The sequence below is a fragment of the Chiloscyllium plagiosum genome, unplaced genomic scaffold (genome assembly GCF_037043375.1).
Source record: "Chiloscyllium plagiosum isolate Xiang-an unplaced genomic scaffold, Cpla_swu_hap1 HiC_scaffold_18, whole genome shotgun sequence".
In the NCBI taxonomy this organism is placed as follows: Eukaryota; Metazoa; Chordata; class Chondrichthyes; order Orectolobiformes; family Hemiscylliidae; genus Chiloscyllium; species Chiloscyllium plagiosum.
Window position 1 is genome coordinate 99,442,869 of NW_028270156.1, and position 20,302 is coordinate 99,463,170.

Here is a 20,302-nt window from a genome sequence, read left to right on the forward strand (position 1 = left end):
TCAAACAGATTTATAATTTTACTTTTTAAGGAAAGACTTAGTGGGCTTTGGGCAAGTGAGAGGGGAGTTGGGACAGATTTGCAGCATCTCCAGAGGGAGAGAGTACAGTCCCAATGGGCTGAATAGCCCCCAGCCCCTGTGCTCTGTGATACTGTCCCATTCACTGTGAATGATGAAGCTCATCACAGGGCAGAGAGAGAGAGGATCCCACCACTTACCTCACAATGGGGCCCAGCTGATTGATCTCAAACAAGTACACTGTTTCGGAAAGCGTCGGAGGTCTCCCTCTCAGGGGCATATCGCACTGACAAGCAAGGTACTGGTACAGAGACTGGCTCCAATGTAATGTGAGGTATATGAGGTTCCTGGTGATCGATGGTGATAGGAGATTCTCTGGTATAGGGCACAGACTGCCGTTTCTGCAGCTGACAGTGAGACATCAGAATGGGTGGTACCTCCCTGGTGCCAGGGACAAGGATGTCTCGGAGAGGGAGCAGAGTATTCTCAAAAGGGAGTATGATCAGTGGGAGCTCATTATACATTAGTACCAATGACATCGGAAGAGGAAAGGATGAGGTTCTGACGAGAGAATATAGCAAATTATCCTGGAGGATAAAAAGTAGGTCTTCGTGGGTAGTAATATCTGGATTACTCTTTGTGCCGCATGCTAGTGAGAGTAGGAACAGCAGGATAGAGCAGATGAATGTGTGGCTAAGGATCTGGTGCAGGGGAGAAGGATTGCCATGTTTGGATCATTGGAATCTCTGCTGGGGTAGAATTGACGTGCATAAGAAGGATGGATTGTATCTGAATTGGAAGGTGTCTAATATCCAGGCAGGGAGATTTGCTAGTGCTACTCAGGAGGCATTAAACCAGTGAGGGAGTGGGGGGTAAACCTAAAGAGATAGTGAGAGAAGAGGTATGTCTGAGGCTGGTACAGTTGAGAAGTTAGGCAGTCAAGGCAGGTAAGGGCAAGGCACAGAACGAGGTGGGACAGAGCAGTTTCACTGCATTTATTTCAGTGCAAGAGGCCCGTCAGGGAAGGCAGATGAGCTGAGGGTATGGTTTTGAACATGGGACTGGGATATCATGGATATTACAAAAACGTGGCTCAGTGATGGATAGGATTGGCAGCTTAATGTTCTAGGGTGCAATGGGAAGGATAGAAAGGGGGACGAGAGGAGGCGGAATGGCGTTTTGGATTAGGGATACCTTTATGGTTGTGCTCAGGGAGGATATTGGGAGTATTTCCAGTGAAGTTACTTGGATAGAATTGGGAAATAAGAAAGGGATGATCACCTTGTTGTGGTTGTCTGCTTGGGTTTCGTCTGGTTGCTCTGGTTTCCTCCCACAGTCCAAAGATGTGTAGGATGGGTGGGTTATCCAGGCTGAATTGCCCATAGTGTTCAGGGATGTGCAGGCCAGGTGGATTGCTCATTGGAATTGCAACGTTTTTAGGGGTAGGGTAGAAGACTCTGATGTTCAGTGTGGATCTGATGGGCTGAATGGCCCGCTTCCACGCTGTCTGGATTCTCTGATAATTCTACTAGCTTTAAAATAGTTACAGAAAATAATAGACCAGATCTAATAGGTAGCCTTCTAAATTGGACAATTGCGATGGCACAAGGTAAGAACTTGCAAAATTTGTTTGCGGGAGGTTATTTCCAGGGAAAGGGATGGCTGGACAAAAGAGTAACCAGGCAGAGAATAGCAACCCTCAAAAATCAGTAAGGCTGTCTATGGAACCGCAGGCGGTGGGAGAGATTCTGTAACTATTTCACATCAGTTTTTACTGAAAAATGATATGGAAGCTAGAGAGTTTGGAGAAATAAATAGTGATAATTTGGCAATTGTTCACATTACAGTGGAGGAGCTACTGGATGTCTTAAAAAGCAGAAAGGTGGATAAATCCCAGGAATCTGAGCAGGTGTATCCCAAAACTTTGTGGGAAGCCAGGGAAGTGATTGCTGGGCCCCTCGCTGAGATATTTGTATCATCAATTGCCACAGACAAGGTGCTGAAAGATGGGTGCCATTATTTGAGAAAGTTAAAAATCACACACTAGGTTATAGTCAAACAGGTTTATTTGGAAGTGTGCTTCTAATTAAACCGTTTGGACTAGAACCTGGTGTTGTGTGATTTCTAACTTTGTACACCCCAGTCCAACACTGGCATCTCCAAATCATTATTTGAGAAAGGTAGTAAGGAAAAGCCAGGGAACTATAGACCGGTGAGCCTGAAGTCAGTGGCAGGCAAGTTGTTGGAAGAGATTCTCAGGGACAGAATTTACATGTCATTGGAAAGGCAAGAAAAGATTAGGGATAGTCAGCATGGCTTTGTGCATGGAAGTCATTAACTTGGACTTGAGAAAGACACAAGGTTCCACATAACAGACTGGTTAGCAAGTTCAACACCATAGAATACAGGCGGAACTAGCTATTTGGATACAAAATTGGCTGGAAGATCAAAGAGTCATAGATGTACAACACAGAAGCAGAGACCCTTCGGTCCAACCAGTACATGCTGACCAGATATCCCAACGCAATGTAGTCCCACCTGCCTGCACCCGGCCCATATCCTTCCTATTCATATACGCAATAAGATGCCTTATAAATGTTGCATTCGTCCAACCTCCACCACTTCCTCTGGCAACTCATTCCATACACGTACCACCCTCTGTGAAAATGTTGCCCCACAAGTCTCTTTAAAGTCTTTCCCCTCTCACCCTAAACCTATGCCCTCTCGTGCTGGGATCCACCACCCCAGGGAAGAGACTTTGTCTATTTATCCTATCCATGCCCCTCATGATTTTATATATCTCTATAAGCTCACCTCTCAGCTTCCGACGCTCCAGGGAAAATAGCCCCAGTCTATTCAAAATCTATTCAACCCCCAGCTGAGCTCAAATCCTCCAATCCTGGTAACTTTCTTGTAAATCTTTTCTGAACCCTTTCAAGATTCACAACATCCTTCCGATAGGAAGGAGATCAGATTTGTACGCAATATTCCAATAGTGGCCTCACCAATGCCCTGTACAGCCACAACATGACCTCCCAACTCCTATACTTAATGTTCTAACCATATGCCGCCTTCACTATCCTATCTACCTGTGGCTACACTTTCAAGGAGCTATGAACCCGCACTCCAAGATCTCTTTGTTCAGTAACACTCCTCAGGACCTTACCATTAAGTGTATAAGTCCTGCTAAGATTTGATTTCCCCAAATGCCACTCCTCAGCTCATTCACTCATCTGATCAAGATCCCGTTGTACTCTGAGGTAATTGTTTTCACTGTCCACTACACCTCCAACTTTGGTGTCATCTCACTAACTATGCCTGCTATGTTCACATCCAAGTCATTCATGTAAATGACGAAAAGTAGTGGATCCAGCACCGACCCTTGTGGCACTCCACTGGTCACAGGCCTCCAGTCTGAAAAACAACCCTCCACCACTACCCTCTGTCTTCTGCCTTTGAGCCAGTTTTGGATCCCAGTTGGCTAGTTCTCCCTGTATTCCATGAGCTCTAACCTTGCTGAGCAGTCAGTGTCTTGGTGGAGGGTGCTTTTAGGACTGGAAGCCTGTGGTGAGCAAAATGCTGTCAGGCTGGGTGCTGGGTCCACTGCTTTTTGTCATTTATATCAATGATTTCCATGTGAATATAGGAGCTATGGTTAGTAGGTTTACAGTCGACACCAAAATTTGAGGTGCAGTGGACAGTAAAGTTACCTCAGAGTACAATGAGACTCCGATCAAATGGGCTGAGGAGTGGCAGATGAAGTTTAATTTTGATAAATGTGAGGTTCTGCATTTTGGAAAAGCAAATCAGGGCCGGACTTCTACACTTAATGGGAAGGTCCTGGGCAGTGTTGCTGAACAAAGACACCTTGGAGTGCAGGTTCATAGTTCCTTGAAAGTGGAATCATAGATAGGCAGGGTAGTGAAGAAGGTGTTTAGTATTCTTGCCTTTATCAGTCAGTACATTGAGTACAGGAGTTGTGACGTCATTTTGCGGCTGTACAGGACATTGATTCAGTCACTTCTGGAATTCTGCTTTCAGTCCTGGTCTCCCCACTATCGGAATGATATTGTGAAACTTGAAAGGATTCAGAAAAGATGTGCAAAGATGTTTCCAGGGTTGAGCGATTGAGCTATAGGGAGAGGCTGAATAGACTGAGGCTGTTTTCACTGGAGAATCGGATGCGGAGGGGTGACCATAGAGGTTGATAAAATCGTGAGGGGCATGGATAGGGTAAACAGCCAGGGTCTTATTCCTGTTTAGGTGAGTCCAAAACTAGAAAGCACAGGCGTGAGGGAAAAGATTGAAAAGGGATATTAGGGGCAAAGTTTCAAGCTGAACGTGATATGTGTATGGAATAAGCTGCCAGAGAAAGTGTGGAGGCTGGTATAGTTACAACATTTAAAATGCATCTCATTGGATATGTGATTGGGAAAGGTTTAGAAGGTTATGGGCCAAGTGCTGGCATATGGGACGAGATTAATTTAGGATATCTGGTCGGCATGGACAATTTGGACTGAAGGGTCTGTTTCTGTGTTGTACATCTCTACGACACTAATAAATTAAAATTAAGATGGGTTTCTCTTTTATGGAGAGTTAGCAGAAGGTCAGACAATTCTCCTTGGAGCTGAGAAGGATAAGCAGTGATTTCGACCAGGAGTTGATTTGTTTCCAGGGTATTTCATTTACAGAGAGACAGAGTGAGAAATTTTTAACGTCACAATTTTTAGTAACTACTTTCAGGTAACTGGCAAATAATGCAGGTTAAAAATGTGAAGATTATTTTACTCACTAAGTTCTGAGCATCTGGAACAGTTTGAAAGACAGCTGAATGCAGATTCAGTAGCTATTGTCAAAACAAATTTGAAATTTAACTTTTTAAGGAAGGATTTGGAAGGCTATGTCCAAGTGGGAGGTGAGTTGGAACTGACTGGCACGATCTCCAGAGGGAGAGAGTACAGCCCCAATGGGCTGAATAGCTCCCAGCCCCTGTGCTCTGTGATGCTGCCTCATTCACTGTGAATGATGAAGCTCATCACAGGGCAGAGCCGTAGAGGTGTACAGCATGAAAATACACCCTTTGGTTAAACTGGTCCATGCTGACCAGATATCCCAACCTAATCTAAGTCCCATTTGCCAACACTTGGCACATGCACCCTTCCTATTCATATACCCATCCAGATGCCAAATGGTATAATTGTACCAACATCCTCCACTTCCCGACAGAAGATTCCATACACGCACCAACCTCGGTGGGGAAAAAAATTGCCCCTCTGATCCATTTTAAATTCTTCCCCTCTCATGTTAAACCTATGCTCTCTCATTCTGGACTCCCCCACCCCAGGAAAGCGACCTTGTCTATTTTTCCTACCCATGCCCCTCCTGATTTTATAAACCTCTGTGAGGTCACCCCTCAGCCTCTGATGCACCTGGGAGGATCCCACCACACAGGTCACAATGGGGCCTGGCTGACTGACACAGCTTCAGACCAATAGGAGAGTTGGCGTGATCCTCCAGCCAATGGGAGTGAATGAGGGGTGGGTCCAGCAGGCCAACACATGACCATCAGCTTTGCAGGCGCAGTGTCACTGTGAGGGGGAACTGAATGTGAAGGAGTGGGAGAGACAGCAGAGACTGGGAGAGAGATGGAGGTGGTGTGGACTGGGAAGGTTGATAAACACTGTTTCAGTCTGCTAGAGCTGAATTAGATACTCCGGGTAAATTGAAAGAACTGTGGATGCTGTAAATCACACACAACAACTGAAAGTAGTGGAAAAGCTCAGCAGATCTGGCAGCATCTGTGAAGTGAAATCGGTTCGCATTTTGGATTCGGTGACATCCTCAGGAACTGATGCTACTGAGAAAAAAATGTTGGTTTTTATGCAGAAGGTAGGGGTTAAGGAGTAAATGATAGGGGGGATAGAGTCCAAAGAGAGAGATAGGAGCAGTTGGACAAAGGAGTGGATAACGATCTGAGGGGGAGGGTGAATAGCTGTTTATGGGGACTGTTAGTGGCTAACCATAGGTAGTGTGTAATGCCAGGCTATGTAATAAAAAGGCCTGGTGTGTGGGGTAAGGGGCAAAGACACTAGGACGTGGGAGAGTTCAGGACCTAAAATTATTGAATTTGATGTTGAAGCCAGAGGATTGTAGGGTCCCTGACTGGGAGATGAGGTGTTGTTCTTCCAGCTTGTGTTAAAGTGTGGCGCTGGAAAAGCACAGCAGGTTAGGCAGCATCCAAGGAGCAGGAGAATTGACATATTGGGCATGTAAGCACTTCATCAGAAATGTGGGAGTTGGGGGAAGAGGGCTGAGAGATAAATAGGGAGGGGTGTTTGGGGTTGGGGGGAAGGGAGCTACGAAGAGACTAGGTAGATGTAGATGGGGTAGTGGTGAGAGGGTGGAATGGATAATTGGGAAGGAAGGTGGACAGGTGGGACAGTTCAGGAGGCCAGTGCCGAGTTGGAGGGTTGAATCTGTGATAAGGTGGGGGAGAGGAGATGAGGAAACCTTGATGCCGTGTGGTTGAAAGGTTCCAAGGTGGAAGATGAGGTGTTCTTCCTCCAGGCATCGGGTGGCTCGGATTTGGGGGTGGAGGACACCCAGGACTTGCATGTCCTTGGCAGCGTGGCGGCGGAGGGGATGTTGCTGAAGTGGTCGGCCACAAGGTGGTGGGGTTGATTGGTGCATATGTCCCAGAAATATTCCTTGAAATATTCCATAAGTTGGTGTCCTGACTCCCCAGTGTAGAGGAGACCACATTGAGAGCAAACGACACAATAGTTGAGGTGTTTGGGTGGGCAGGGAATTCTCTGCTGGATGTGGGAGGATCCTTTGGTGCCTTGGATGGAGGTGTGGGCACAGGTTTTACACCACATGCAGTGGCAAGCGAAGGTGCTGGGAGTGGAGGATGGGTTGGTGGGGAGCATGGACCTAACGAGGAAGTCACAGAGGGAATGGTCTCTGTGGAATGCTGAAAGGGGAGGGGAGGGAAATATATCTCTAGTGGGGTCTGATTGTAGGTGGTGGAAATGGCAGAGGATGATGTGTTGTATCTGGGTGGAAGGTGAGGAGTGGGGGGGATCCCATCCTTGTTGGGGTTGGAAGGGTGGGGTTCAAGGGCAGTGGTGTAGGAAGGGGAGGAGATACACTGGAGGGCATTGTTGACCACGTGGGAGGGGAAATTGCAGTCCTTGAAATAGGAGACCATTTGGTATGTTCTGGAGTGTTCTGCCAGCTTGTATCAAGCTTCACTGGAACACTGCAGTAAGCATGAGACAGAGATGTTGGACAGGGAACAGTCTTGTGTGTTAAAGTGACAGGCAACTTGAAGCTCCAGGACCTTTTTGCAGCCACAATGTAACTCATCAGTCACCATTTCCACCACAGCCACTGAGATGCTACCAGGTTCCTGTCTCCTCCACTAACAGCTTTCCACCCTCCCACCAGATTGTTATTCACTCCTTTGTCTTTCCAAATGTTCCTGTCTCTCTTTGCACTCTGTCCCCACCTATTATTTACTCTTTAACCCCTATCTCCTGTCGTCCAAAGATGTGCAAGTTCGGTGAATTGGCCCAGCTAAATTTCCCGTAGTGTTCAGGGATGTGCATTAGTCCGGGGAAATGGAGAGGAAGAGGGAGGGGAATGGGTCTGAGTGAGATGAACTTCAGAGGGTGGGTGTGGAATTGTTGGGCCGAAGAGCCCGTTTCCACGCTATAGGGATTCTACTTTTCCCAGCTGTCTTCGGTTCTGCTGAAGGGTCACAGAACCCGTGATGACCCTTGGTGTGTGCAGGAGGCGGAAAGGGGAGAGTGGCAGCAGAAACCGGATGAGATGTATCAGTGTAGACTGGGAGGGTTTAGTTACACTCTGTGTAGGTCGTTAATCTGAATTAGAAAATCTTGGTCCCACGTTTGCAGCAAAGGGGAAAACAGCTGTGGGCCTCAGGCAGTGAGCGGTCCTGGGTTATGGCCGCCATCTTTATTTGGGGCAAGGTACAGCAAGGCGCATGCAGATGTCCTCTTTTGGGGAGGGGGGCGGGGTGATTTCAAGAGGAGTGTTTACACATCAAACACATACCAAGAGAAGTGTTCGCCTTCACTATTCACCTTGCACTGATTGTGAGCTTTGTTTTGCGAATTCATTTTCTAGGATATTAATTGAGAATAATTGAGACTGGGATCTCAAAAACAAGTTTCTACAGTCAGCGGATTTGAATATCATTGGCATTTAACTGTGGAACGAGAAAGGTTTGTTCAGTCTGGGAAAATATCACCAATAGTTTTGTCAAGCAAAAAGCAGAAAGATGTTCAAGTTCATGGTCAGAGCACCCTTTGGGTATGTGTTCAATTCTTGGCCCTGCAGCTGTGGAAGGAGGTATTGGCCTGAGAGAGAGCATAGATTTATCCAAATGCCAGATATAGTCCCAGAAACCCACTTGATGATGTTAACCTGTAAACTCCCGACTTCCAATTCCCTGCAAGCTTCTCATAGAATTTCCTTGTGGACTCAAATTCCAGCACCATTTCAGGTGGAACATTCCAGATTCTGACAACTGTCTGTTCATCCAGAAACTGCTGAAGTCCATGTTGACTCTGTGGTTACAAAGGGCTGAATTGAAAGATGAGATACTGTTCCTGAGCTCCCATTGAGATGCATTAGAACAGTACAGGAGGCTGAGGGCAATGTAGGTATGAGCAGACATTGAAAACGACAGGGCTGCACTGTGAGGGCTGCTTGGCTCAATGAAAGTGTTTTGGAGTTGGGTGTAAACAGAGTGAGGTGAGACTGGGAGAAGGTGAAGCTGAAACTCAAGTTTAGTTCAGGCCATTCAGTAATTCACGTGGTCTCAATGGGAACAGCCAATTTCTCAGTGATACCTGCTGAGTATTTAAGTTTTTAAAGTATGACATATCTGCTGAAGTGAAGATTTTTTTTTATTATAATGTACATGTTTGAAGTGAAGGAAGGTTGCTCACTCGTTTAAATTTTCTTAATGGGAGTAACGAGATGAATGTAGAGAGATGTTGTGATAGGGCACCTCAGACCCGTGGTGTGGTCCTCTTGTACAATGTGGGAAATAAGGGACGCTTCCAGTGTGCCTGACGGCTATGTGTGCTGCAAGTGTGTCCATCTGCAGTTACTGGGAACCTGCTTTTCAGACCTGGAGCTGTGAGTGGACTCACTGTGGAGAATCTGAGAATGTTATGGACAGCATGTTTAGTGAGTTAGTCACACTGCAGGTGAGGGCTACACAGGCAGAAAGGGAATGGGTGACCATCAGATCAAGGAAAAGGCTCAGGAAGGGGGTGCAGAGGTCCCCAGTGGTCATCCCCTTCTCATACAGATACTGTATCCCGCTTGGGATTCTGTAAGGGCGGGAATGGGTGGGGTAGCTTCTCGGCAAATCAGCACCAGCCAGGGTCATGCCACCACAGAGAGCTCCGCTGCACAGAGCGGGAGGAAAGAGAGGAAACACGGCTATAGTGACAGGGGATTCAATGCTCGGTGTTAGGGCGGGCACTGCTGTAACCACAGACATGAATCCAGGATGGTATGTTACCTCCATAAAGCTAGGATCCGCAATATCATGGAGCGGCTGCAGGACTTTCTGGAGCTGGAGTTAAACAGCCCGTGGTGGTGGAACACACAGATACCAACAACATCGCTAAACAGAGGGATGAGGGCCTGAAAGCTAGATATAGGGAGAGCAGAGATGCATTAAAATGTAGCTCCTGAAACGTAATAATGTCAGACTTACTCCCAGTGCCATGTGCTAGTGAGAGCAGGAATAAGAGGGTAGATCAGCTGGATGTGTGGCTGGGGAAATGGTGTACCAGAGAAAGGTTTAGATTCTTCAGGCACTGGGACTGTTTCTGGGTGGGTCCTATACCAGCCTGACCGGTTACCCCTGGGCAGAGCTGAGACAAATCTGATGGGGGCTTTTGCAGTTCCATTGGTGAGGTTTTACCTAGTCTGGCAGGGGGTTGGGAACTAAAGTGTCGGCTTAGATGGGTCAGATTCGGGTCAGGGAATGGGAGGTAGAATATTAGTGATGTAGTCAGCAGCTCAGAAAGCCAAAGAAAAGGAGGATTAAACGAGGATTGAGTCCCTCTTCAGCCATCAGTCCTGCCATCTCAGAAATGTGAGTCAACAAAATATGGAGCTGTATACATGTCTATGACTCTATGTGCTTCAGCAAAATGGTGGAAATCTGCAATAAGAACATAAATTGCTGGACATCCTCAGCAAGTCTGTCAGCATCTGAAATGGTGACAGATGCAGGAAACATTGCAGCCTTGCAGAAGTGTTTAGATGATCACACCAAGATGTTACACGGAGTGCCAGAACGTGGGACTAGAATAAATAGGCGTTTGATGACCAGCATGGATACGATGGGGCTGGAAAATTGATGTTTCGGGTCAGGACTAGTCATCCGGACTGACAAACTGTCCTGACCCAAAACATCAACTTTCCTGCCCCTCTGATGCTGCCTGACCTGCTGCACTTCCCCAGATCAACATTGTATAAACTCTGACTTCCAGCATCTGCAGCCCTTAACTATCTACACATCTCAGGACTCAGGCAGGTGACCCTCCTTTACTCTTTCTCAGTAACCAGGAGAGTCTTCCTTTGGAAAGGGGAACAAAGGTACACGCAGTACTCAAGGTGTGGTCTCACCAAGGCCCTTCCAGAAAGGGATCCCTGCTCCGGTACTCGAATCCTCTCACTAGGAAGGTCACACATCATTTACATTCTCCACTGCTTCCCACTCCTACCTGCTTCTGAAAAGAGGGAATCTCAGAGAAACACGGAATAAAATGGGGTCAGAGTCTCTGGTATAAAACTGTTGAACACAATGCCCCCATCTTCTCCATATTGGTTATCAAGCGCACGTGCCTGGTGTCATCATCTGAACACTTCTTCAAGGCTGCAATGTTTCCTGCATCTGTCACCATTTCAGATACTGCCAGACCTGCTGAGGATCTGCAGCACTTTTTTTTTCTCTGTTGTAGAGTACTGCAAGGGGGAATTTGTAGTTGAGAAATTCACATTGTATTTCATGTTCAGTTTTGATAGTTACTGGATCCGTGCCGATCTGGATATCATTGGCCTTTTCATCTGGATGGAAAGGTGTGTATTCTGCCTGTGGACGAATATCTAAAATGTCAGCGTGACTGGAAAAAGTACTGAGACAGCGAAGTCCGTGTTAGTGTGATGACTGTGGAGAGAAATTTCATTTGGTTTTTGAAAGTCTAAAAAATCATGGCACATTTCCCAGGAACAGTTAAGCCCCAGATTGGTTTTGTATGAGGACAATTTCCCATGAAACCAGAAAGACAAAAGGATTCCTGCATCATGAAAAAAGCTGTGAAAATGGAATTGTTGTAATGGAGTTAATTATCGATCATGGATTGTAATCCATTGGCGGTGTCACGTCGGTTCCAGCGCCGTGGGGAAACACGGGAAATGTGATGGATGCAGAGTAGGTTCTAGTTATTAAACTGGAAAGGTGCAGAAGAAATTTACAAGGATGATGCCAGGTCTCAGGGGTCTGAGTTACAGGGAGAGGTTAGACAAGCGAGGACTCTTTTGTTTATAGCAGAGGAAACCGAGGGGGAATATATTAAAGAAGTGTATAAGATCATGAGAGGCATGGATAAGGTGAATGCACTCAGCCTTTTTCCCAGGGAATAAGGACTGGTGGGCATCAGTTTAAGGTTAGAGGAGAAAGACTAAAAGGGAACCTGAGGGGCAACTGTTCTATACAGAGGGTGGTATGTGTACAGACTGAGCTGCCAGTGGAAGTGGTTGAGGCGGGTCTGTTAACAACATGTGAAAGGCATTTGGAAAAATACATGGATAGGAAAGGGTCAGAAGCAGATGAGCCAAGTGCATGGAAATAGGGTTAGCATGGATGGACATTCTGATCGGCATGGCCAGTTTGGACCAAAGGGCCTGTCTCTGCTGTAGGATTCTATGACTAAGTGCATTTGCTATTTCTCCCCTTAACTCTGTTGGTATCCTGGGATGTATTCCATCAGGGCAAAGAGACTTGTCTACCTTTAGCTCCATTAGCTTGCCCAGCTCTAACTCTTTCATGATAATGGTTATTTATAGGTCCTCACCTTCCTCAGTCTCCTTATCAATTACTGGCATGTTCTTCATATCCTCACTGTGAAGTCTGACTGCTGTGTCCTCATATTCCTGACCCCTGCTGGGTAGGAATAGCTAGGCACAGAACTCTGAGAGGTCTTCTTTGAATCTTTATTAATGAGACATGGTAGTTACCTGGATATTTTACGTGCAAAATGCCTCCAGGCAGCATCAGGTAACTCCCCGCCTGTCCGGTGTACGGCTCCCATTCTTCTAGCTTTGTGGTTTGTAACTTTGAATAGAGACTATCTCTCAGGATTATCTCCATGGCAACAGCAGTTAAAAAGTCGAGTTCTGTTCAGCACTTTGTGGTTAAACCACACACCCCTCCCCCACGCCCCTTTGGCTCCCTCAAGTGCCTGACAGGCGCTTCAGTTTCAGTGGGGCTGTCTATCAGGATTCTGATTTGGAGGAGCCGGGGTTGAGGTGGGATCAACAAAGTTAAAAACCACACAACACTAGGTTATAGTCCAACAGGTTTATTTGGAAATACAAGTTTTTGGAGTGTGCTGTGATTTTTAACTTGATCAGGATTATCTCTATGGTAACAGTTAAGTGCTTCAACAATTACAGAGGCCATATGTTCCCAACACAATAGGTTCCCCTCTAGCAGGGTAAACTGCTATTCTGGCCCTGGGGATAGCTACTCATCACTTTTCTCCCCCAATCCCATCCAGCTTTCTGTTGAGCTTTAAAGTTTTTCTAATCTCCTAGTTTCTCCTTGGTCTTTGCCAATTTGTATGCTTTCAATTTCAATTTGATAGACTCCCTTATTTCCTTAGCCACCCATGGCAGATTACACCATTTCCGACAGTCCTCCCTTTTCACTGATATATACTTTTGCTGAACAGTTTGAAAAATTCTTTGATATTCCTCCACTGTCTGTCAACTGTCCCACCCTAAAGTCTTTGCTTCCAGTCTACATTAGCCAACTGCCTCCTCATCCTATTGTAGTCTCCTTTGTTCAAGCACAGGATCTTGGGATTGGATTTAATCTTCCCGCTTTCCAACTGTATTCTAAATTCAATCATACTTATCATAAGTCTTTTCATCAGATTACAAGGTGAGGCGATGTTACCTCGGTGTTTTGGTTTTCATTGTCAGAGACCTTGGCTTTGTCATAAAGTACGGGATAGATATTCTCAACAGAGTATTCTGGACGGTGTGAATAGTACGACACAGTCTAAAACCATACATCACTGTCTCCCCTCAGTTTACATGATTTGGAGATGCCGGTGTTGGACTGGGGTGTATAAATTTAAAAATCTCAACACCAGGTTATAGTCCTTCAGGTTTAATTGGAAACACACTATCTTTCGGAGCGTTGCTCCTTCGTCGTGATCCAATTAAACCTGTTGGACTATAACCTGTTGTGTGATTTTTAACTCCCTTCAGTTTAAAATTTCAAAATCATTATCTCCTACATGCTTCCACACTAAGTTTGGAACGCTAATCCACCTGACTATCCTGCATTTTCCGAAAATCTTCTTTGGTGAAGGTGGTGAGTTTTGGATTCAGCTTTCCAGTTATTACTGTAAGAAGATAAGCATTGGGCACAGGAGAGGCAATGCAGCCCTTTCCAGCATTTAATACCATGATGATTAAGCTCACCTCGGTGTCAGCTGGATTTTCCCGCCTGCTCTCTCTCACCCTTCATCTCATTGCAAATTAAACATCTGTATCTCTGCATTAAATTTGCTCATTGTCCTGGCATCCACCGCATTTTGAATAGGGAATTCCACAGATTCACAGCACATTGAGATAGGTACATTCTTCTTCATGAGAATAGAATAGAATCCCTATAGTGCAGAGTCCACACCAACCGAAAAATGACCATTCTATTCAGACTCACCCATTCCCTGTATTTCCCATGGTTAATGGCTTAACCTGCACAGGCATGGACACTGTGGGAATTTAGCATAGCCAATCCACCTAACCAGCACATCTTTGGACTGTGGGATGAAACTGGAGCACCTAGAGGAAACCCGCACAGACATGGGGAGAACATGTAAACTCCACACAGTCGCCTAAGGCTGGAATCAAATCCAGGTCCCTGACGCTGTGAGTCAGCAATGCTAACTATTGAGCCACCTCTGCTTAAAACCTGCTCCTCCAATTAACCACCCCACGCCCCAGTTGGCTGAATCTATATTCCTTACATCAGAAAATCAGGTTGTGGAAGCAGATGTCTCAGTAAAACCCAGTGACAGTCCATATGTTCAGTGTGTCTGAATGGGGATCCTATACACAACACCCTCCAGTCCACACTTTTCATTCACTTTCCAGAGACAGGGCTCCAGTGGCTTCATGGGGACTACAACTCCCACAATCCCTGAGGCAAGGACCACACGTGTGTGGGGAAACCCGGCACTGTACATGCACAGAATGTGGGCGGGTTTTGGAGCATGTGCTTTGGGTAAGTATACTTTGCGGAAAGTATTTCACACTATGATTGGCTGGAGGAGGAATGCATCTGCTTATAGTATTGATCAGTTGGGGGCTCAAGGTGTCACCACACCCATGTAGGACCACTCTCCATCCCCAATTCATTGTAATGTTGGGAATCAACTAATGGGGAACAAAGAAGGATCTGACCCATTCTCCCAGACTGAAGGTTCCTCTTCTGTCCAGGATCTGCCACCTCCCTGTCTGTTTCCTTTTGTTTCATTCTGCTGTTACATTACTGACTTGCAGCAACTGAAGGGAAAGGAAGTGAACCCAGAAAGGGTGCAGAGTCTAACCAGGGACGGGAAGTGGTGGCATGGATCTGTTTATCAGCAACTCCATGAGAATGTGGAGGGTTTACATTAGGGGGTAGCAGAGTCAGAATGGTGGGAGAGAGTAAGTGGCCTGGAGGGTTACAGCTTTGAGGGAAGAAAGGAAAATAAGATATTCCAGAGAAACAGTCTATTCTGAATTTCTAATATGTGCATATTCCTTTATACAGGGTGCTAGATGGTGAAGATTTGCAGACTGAAATCTCAAAATCATGTGCCGATCATGATTACGTTAACCAGCATTTGAAGATCCAAAGATAGAGAATCACTCGGCCAAAATCCTGCAACACTCCCTCCCAGCATTGTCGGTCTATCTGCACCAAATGACTGTGAATGCTACCAAACAGCAGCTCACTACCATCTTCTCAAGGGTAACTAGAGATGGGGAATAAATGCTGGCTGAGCCAGTGATGCCCATATCCTGGAAATGGTTTCTATCTCTAGTTGCTGAAACCCAGTTGATGTTACTGCAGGATGATGAGGGACGCTGAGTGCATCCTCCAGGAGGCAGCACCATCACATTACCCCTGCCTACACCCACACAGTAACACAGCAACGTCACTGGAACAAAAGGCAGTGAAACCAAAGGAGGACTTAGATATAGTTCTTCGAGGTAAAGTCATGAAAGGGGATTGGAACACAGCAGGAACAGGAGACTGAGCTGGATGGTCAGCTGTTTCCCATTGAATGGTGGAGCAGAATCGAAAGGCCGAATAGCCTCCACCTGCTGCTATCTCCCAGGTGTGTATATAGCCATAGAGCCCGGGTAGGAAGGAGTAGGCAGGGCAGGGATTCTCCAGGAGATTGCACCTCCACAACAGTTTTCAGTGAGGGATGGTTTGATGGATTGTATTTCACATTTATCTTTAACACAAGGTTTGTAAATTTTGGTTTTAAAATGTTGTAAAAGTTTTTATGCACAGCAAATAAAATTAAAGAAAATAAATTAATCTGTCAGAATATAACAGTTTTAAAATTTTTAATCTTTTGTAAAACAAAATTCTGTCTTCTCCCGGACACCATCACTTTCCAGTTACTCAAACTCCAGGGAAATATTCCCTCCCTTTCTGAACTTTTGGTTTGATTTAACTGCTTTTCAGTTCTTGATCTGTGAATCGTGAAGCGTTCTTTTTCCCTATTTCTCCGACCCAGAAATGTGATCACAGCAACCTTCCCACCATCAAAATCATCATTACGCCATTTTGCTTTTGGCTAATATATAATCACCAGCAGTGCAAAAGTGAGGACTGCAGATGCTGGAAACCAGAGCCTAGATTAGAGGGGTGCTGGAAAAGGGCTTTTGCCAAAATGTTGATTTTCCAGCTCCTCGGATCCTGCCTGACCTGCTGTGCTTTTCCAGAACCACTCTAATCTAGACATATAATCACCAGCAGTAAACCATTTGTGTAACCGATAGAATATTTCCAAACAAAGCCCATTATGGGCCAAGCAAACCATTATAAGTGACAGAGTGAGAAGGGACGAAATCAAAGTAGAATTGTGCGGAGGGGGCAGCGGTGGAGATAAAGCACTATATCCCCTACAGTGCCCACCTCTATGTAAAGGCATCAAGAGCATTGATACACACCACATGCTCCTTCTCCAAGGACACCCTGCTGTGTAGCCTTTATCCTCAATCATAGAATAGAATCCCTACAGTGTGGAAGGAGAACATTGGCCCATCAAACCCCATCGACCATGCGAAGAACATCACGCCCAGAGCACTCCATCCCTGTAACACTGCATTTCCCATGGCTGATCCACCTAGTCTGCACATTCCTGGACACTGTGGACAAGTTAACCTTCGCATCTTTGGGCTGTGGGAGGAAACCAGTGCACCTGGAGGGGACCCACACTATCATAGGGAGAATGTGGGAACTGAAAATGTGTTGCTGGTAAAGCACAGCAGGTCAGGCAGCATCCAAGGAACAGGAGAATCGATGTTTCGGGCATAAGCCCTTCATCAGGAATGAGGAAAGTGTGTTCAGCAGGTTAAGATAAAAGGTAGGGAGAAGGGACTTGGGGAGGGGCATTGGAAATGTGATAGGTGGAAAGAGGTCAAGGTGAGGGTGATAGGTTAGAGTGGGGTGGGGGCGGAGAGGTCGGGAAGAAGATTGCAGGTTAGGAAGGCGGTGCTGAGTTCGAGGGATTTGACTGAGACAAGGTGGGGGGAGGGGAAATGAGGAAACTGGTGAAATCCGAGTTCATCCCTTGTGGTTGGAGGGTTCCCAGGTGGAAGATGAGGCGCTCTTCCTCCAACCGTCGTGTTGTTGTGGTCTGGCGGTGGAGGAGTCCAAAGACCTGCATATCCTTGGTGGAGTGGGAGGGGGAGTTGAAGTGTTGGGCCACAGGGTGGTTGGGTTGGTTGGTCTGGGTGTCCCAGAGGTGTTCTCTGAAGCGCTCTGTGAGTAGGCGGCCTGTCTCCCCAATATAGAGGAGGCCACATCGGGTGCAGCGGATGCAATAGATAATGTGTGTGGAGGTGCAGGTGAATTTCTAGCGGATATGGAAGTTTCCTTTGGGGCCTTGGAGGGAAGTGAGGGGGGAGGTGTGGGCGCAAGTCTTACACCTCCTGCGGTTGCAGGGGAAGGTGCCAGGAGTGGAGGTTGGGTTGGTGGGAGGGGGGGGGTGTGTGGATCTGACGAGGAAATCACGGAGGGAATGGTCTTTACGGAACGCTGATAGGGGAAGGGAGGGAAATATATCCCTGGTGGTGGGGTCCGTTTGGAGGTGGCGGAAATGATGGCGAATGATATACTGTATGTGGAGATTGGTGGGGTGGGAGGTGAGGACCAGTGGGGTTCTATCCTAGTGGTGGTTGGAGGGGCGGGGCTCAAGGGTGGAGGAGCGGGAAGTGGAAGACATACGGTGGAGGGCATTGTCGACTATGTCGGGGGGGGGGTAATTGCGGTCCTTGAAGAAGGAGACCATCTGGGTTGTACGGTTTTGGAACTGGTCCTCCTGGGAGCAGATGCGGTGGAGACGAAGGAATTGGGAGAATGGGATGGCGTTTTTAAAGGGGGCAGGGTGGGAGGAGATGTAGTCAAGGTAGCTGTGGGAGTCGGTCGGTTTGTAGTAGATGTCGGTGTTGATTCGGTCACCCGAGATAGAAATAGAGAGGTCTAGGAAGGGGAGGGAGGAATCTGATACTGTCCAGGTAAATTTGAGGTCGGGGTGGAAGGTGTTGGTAAAGTAGATGAACTGTTCAACCTCCGCGTGGGAGCACGAGGCGGCACCGATACAGTCATCGATGTAGCGGAGGAAAAGGTGGGGGGTGGGGCCAGTGTAGTTGCGGAAGATGGATTGTTCCACATATCCTATGAAGAGGCAGGCATAGCTGGGGCCCATGCGGGTGCCCATGGCTACTCCTTTGGTTTGGAGGAAGTGGGAGGATTGGAAAGAGAAGTTGTTCAGGGTGAGGACCAGTTCAGTCAGTCGGAGGAGGGTGTCAGTGGAAGGGTACTGGTTGGTATGGCGGGAACGGAAGAAGCGGAGGGCTTTGTTTCCTTCGTGATGGGGGATGGAGTGTAAATGGACTGGATGTCCATGGTGAAGATAAGGCGTTGGGGACCGGGGAAGCGAAAATCATGGAGCAGGTGGAGGGCATGGGTAGTGTCTCGAACGTAGGTGGGGAGTTCTTGGACTAATGGGGACAGGACCGTGTCGAGGTATGCAGAGATGAGTTCGGTGGGGCAGGAGCAGGCTGAGACAATGGGTCGGCCGGGGCAGTCAGGTTTGTGGATTTTGGGCAGGAGGTAGAAACGGGCGGTGCGGGGTTGTGGGACTATGAGGTTGGAGGCGGTGGATGGGAGGTTCCCTGAGGTGATGAGGTCATGGATGGTCTGGGAGATGATGGTTTGGTGGTGGGAGGTGGGTCATGGTCAAGGGGGCAGTAGGAGAAGGTATCTGTGAGCTGGCGTTTGGCCTCAGCGGTGTAAAGGTCGGTGCGCCAAACTACTATCGCACCTCCCTTGCCTGCCGGTTTGATAGTGAGGTTGGGGTTGGAACGGAGGGAGTGGAGGGCTGCGCGTTCCGAGGGTGAGAGATTGGAGTGGGTGAGAGGGGTGGAGGAGTTCAGGTGGCGGTTAATATCACGGCGGCAGTTGGCTATGAAGAGGTCGAGGGCAGGTAAGAGGCCAGCAAGGGGTGTCCAGGTGGATGGGGTGTGTTGGAGGCATGAGAAGGGCATCCCCCATCACGAAGGACTCAAAGCCCTCCGCTTCTTCCTTTCCCACCGTACCAACCAGTACGCTTCCACTGACACCCTCCTCCGACTGACTGAACTGGTCCTCACCCTGAACAACTTCTCTTTCCAATCCTCCCACTTCCTCCAAACCAAAGGAGTAGCCATGGGCACCCGCATGGGCCCCAGCTATGCCTGCCTCTTCGTAGGATATGTGGAACAATGCATCTTCCGCAACTACACTGGCCCCACACCTCACCTTTTCCTCCGCTACATCGATGACTGTATCGGCGCTCCCTCGTGCTCCCACGAGGAGGTTGAACAGTTCATCCACTTTACCAACACCTTCCACCCCGACCTCAAATTTACCTGGACAGTATCAGATTCCTCCCTCCCCTTCCTAGACCTCTCTATTTCTATCTCGGGTGACCGAATCAACACCGACATCTACTACAAACTGACTGACTCCCACAGCTACCTTGACTACACCTCCTCCCACCCTGCCCCGTGTAAAAACGCCATCCCATTCTCCCAATTCCTTTGTCTCCGCCGCATCTGCTCCCAGGAGGACCAGTTCCAAAACCGTACAACCCAGATGGCCTCCTTCTTCAAGGACCGCAATTTCCCCCCGACGTAGTCAACGATGCCCTCCACCGCATCTCTTCCACTTCCCGCACCTCCGCCCTTGAGCCCCGCCCCTCCAACCGCCACCAGGACAGAACCCCACTGGTCCTCACCTACCACCCCACCAATCTCCACATACAGCGTATCATCCGCCGTCGTTTCCGCCACCTCCAAACGGACCTCACCACCAGGGATATATTTCCCTCCCCTCCCCTATCAGCGTTCCGTAAAGACCATTCCCTCCGTGACTCCCTCGTCTGATCCACACACACCCCCCCCCCCACCAACCCAACCTCCACTCCTGGCACCTTCCCCTGCAACCGCAGGAGGTGTAAGACTTGCGCCCACACCTCCCCCCTCACTTCCCTCCAAGGCCCCAAAGGAAACTTCCATATCCGCTAGAAATTCACCTGCACCTCCACACACATTATCTATTGCATCCGCTGCACCCGATGTGGCCTCCTCTATATTGGGGAGACAGGCCGCCTACTTGCGGAGCGTTTCAGAGAACACCTCTGGGACACTCAGACCAACCAACCCAACC

The 20,302-nt window shown here is 47.7% G+C and overlaps 1 long non-coding RNA gene across 3 annotated transcripts in view; it reads left to right on the top strand.

Annotated features, from left to right (window-relative positions):
- Positions 1–20,302, top strand: part of LOC148147112 (uncharacterized) — a 75,067-nt gene that overhangs the window by 29,178 nt on the left and 25,587 nt on the right. Inside the window, exon 10 of one of the 3 annotated variants that reach the window (XR_015760054.1) lies at positions 15,122–15,892. The exons of the other annotated variants lie outside the window; for them this stretch is intronic. This is a non-coding gene — a long non-coding RNA (uncharacterized LOC148147112). Of the gene's footprint in view, positions 1–15,121; positions 15,893–20,302 lie in introns of those variants that run through there. 3 annotated transcript variants of the gene reach the window in all.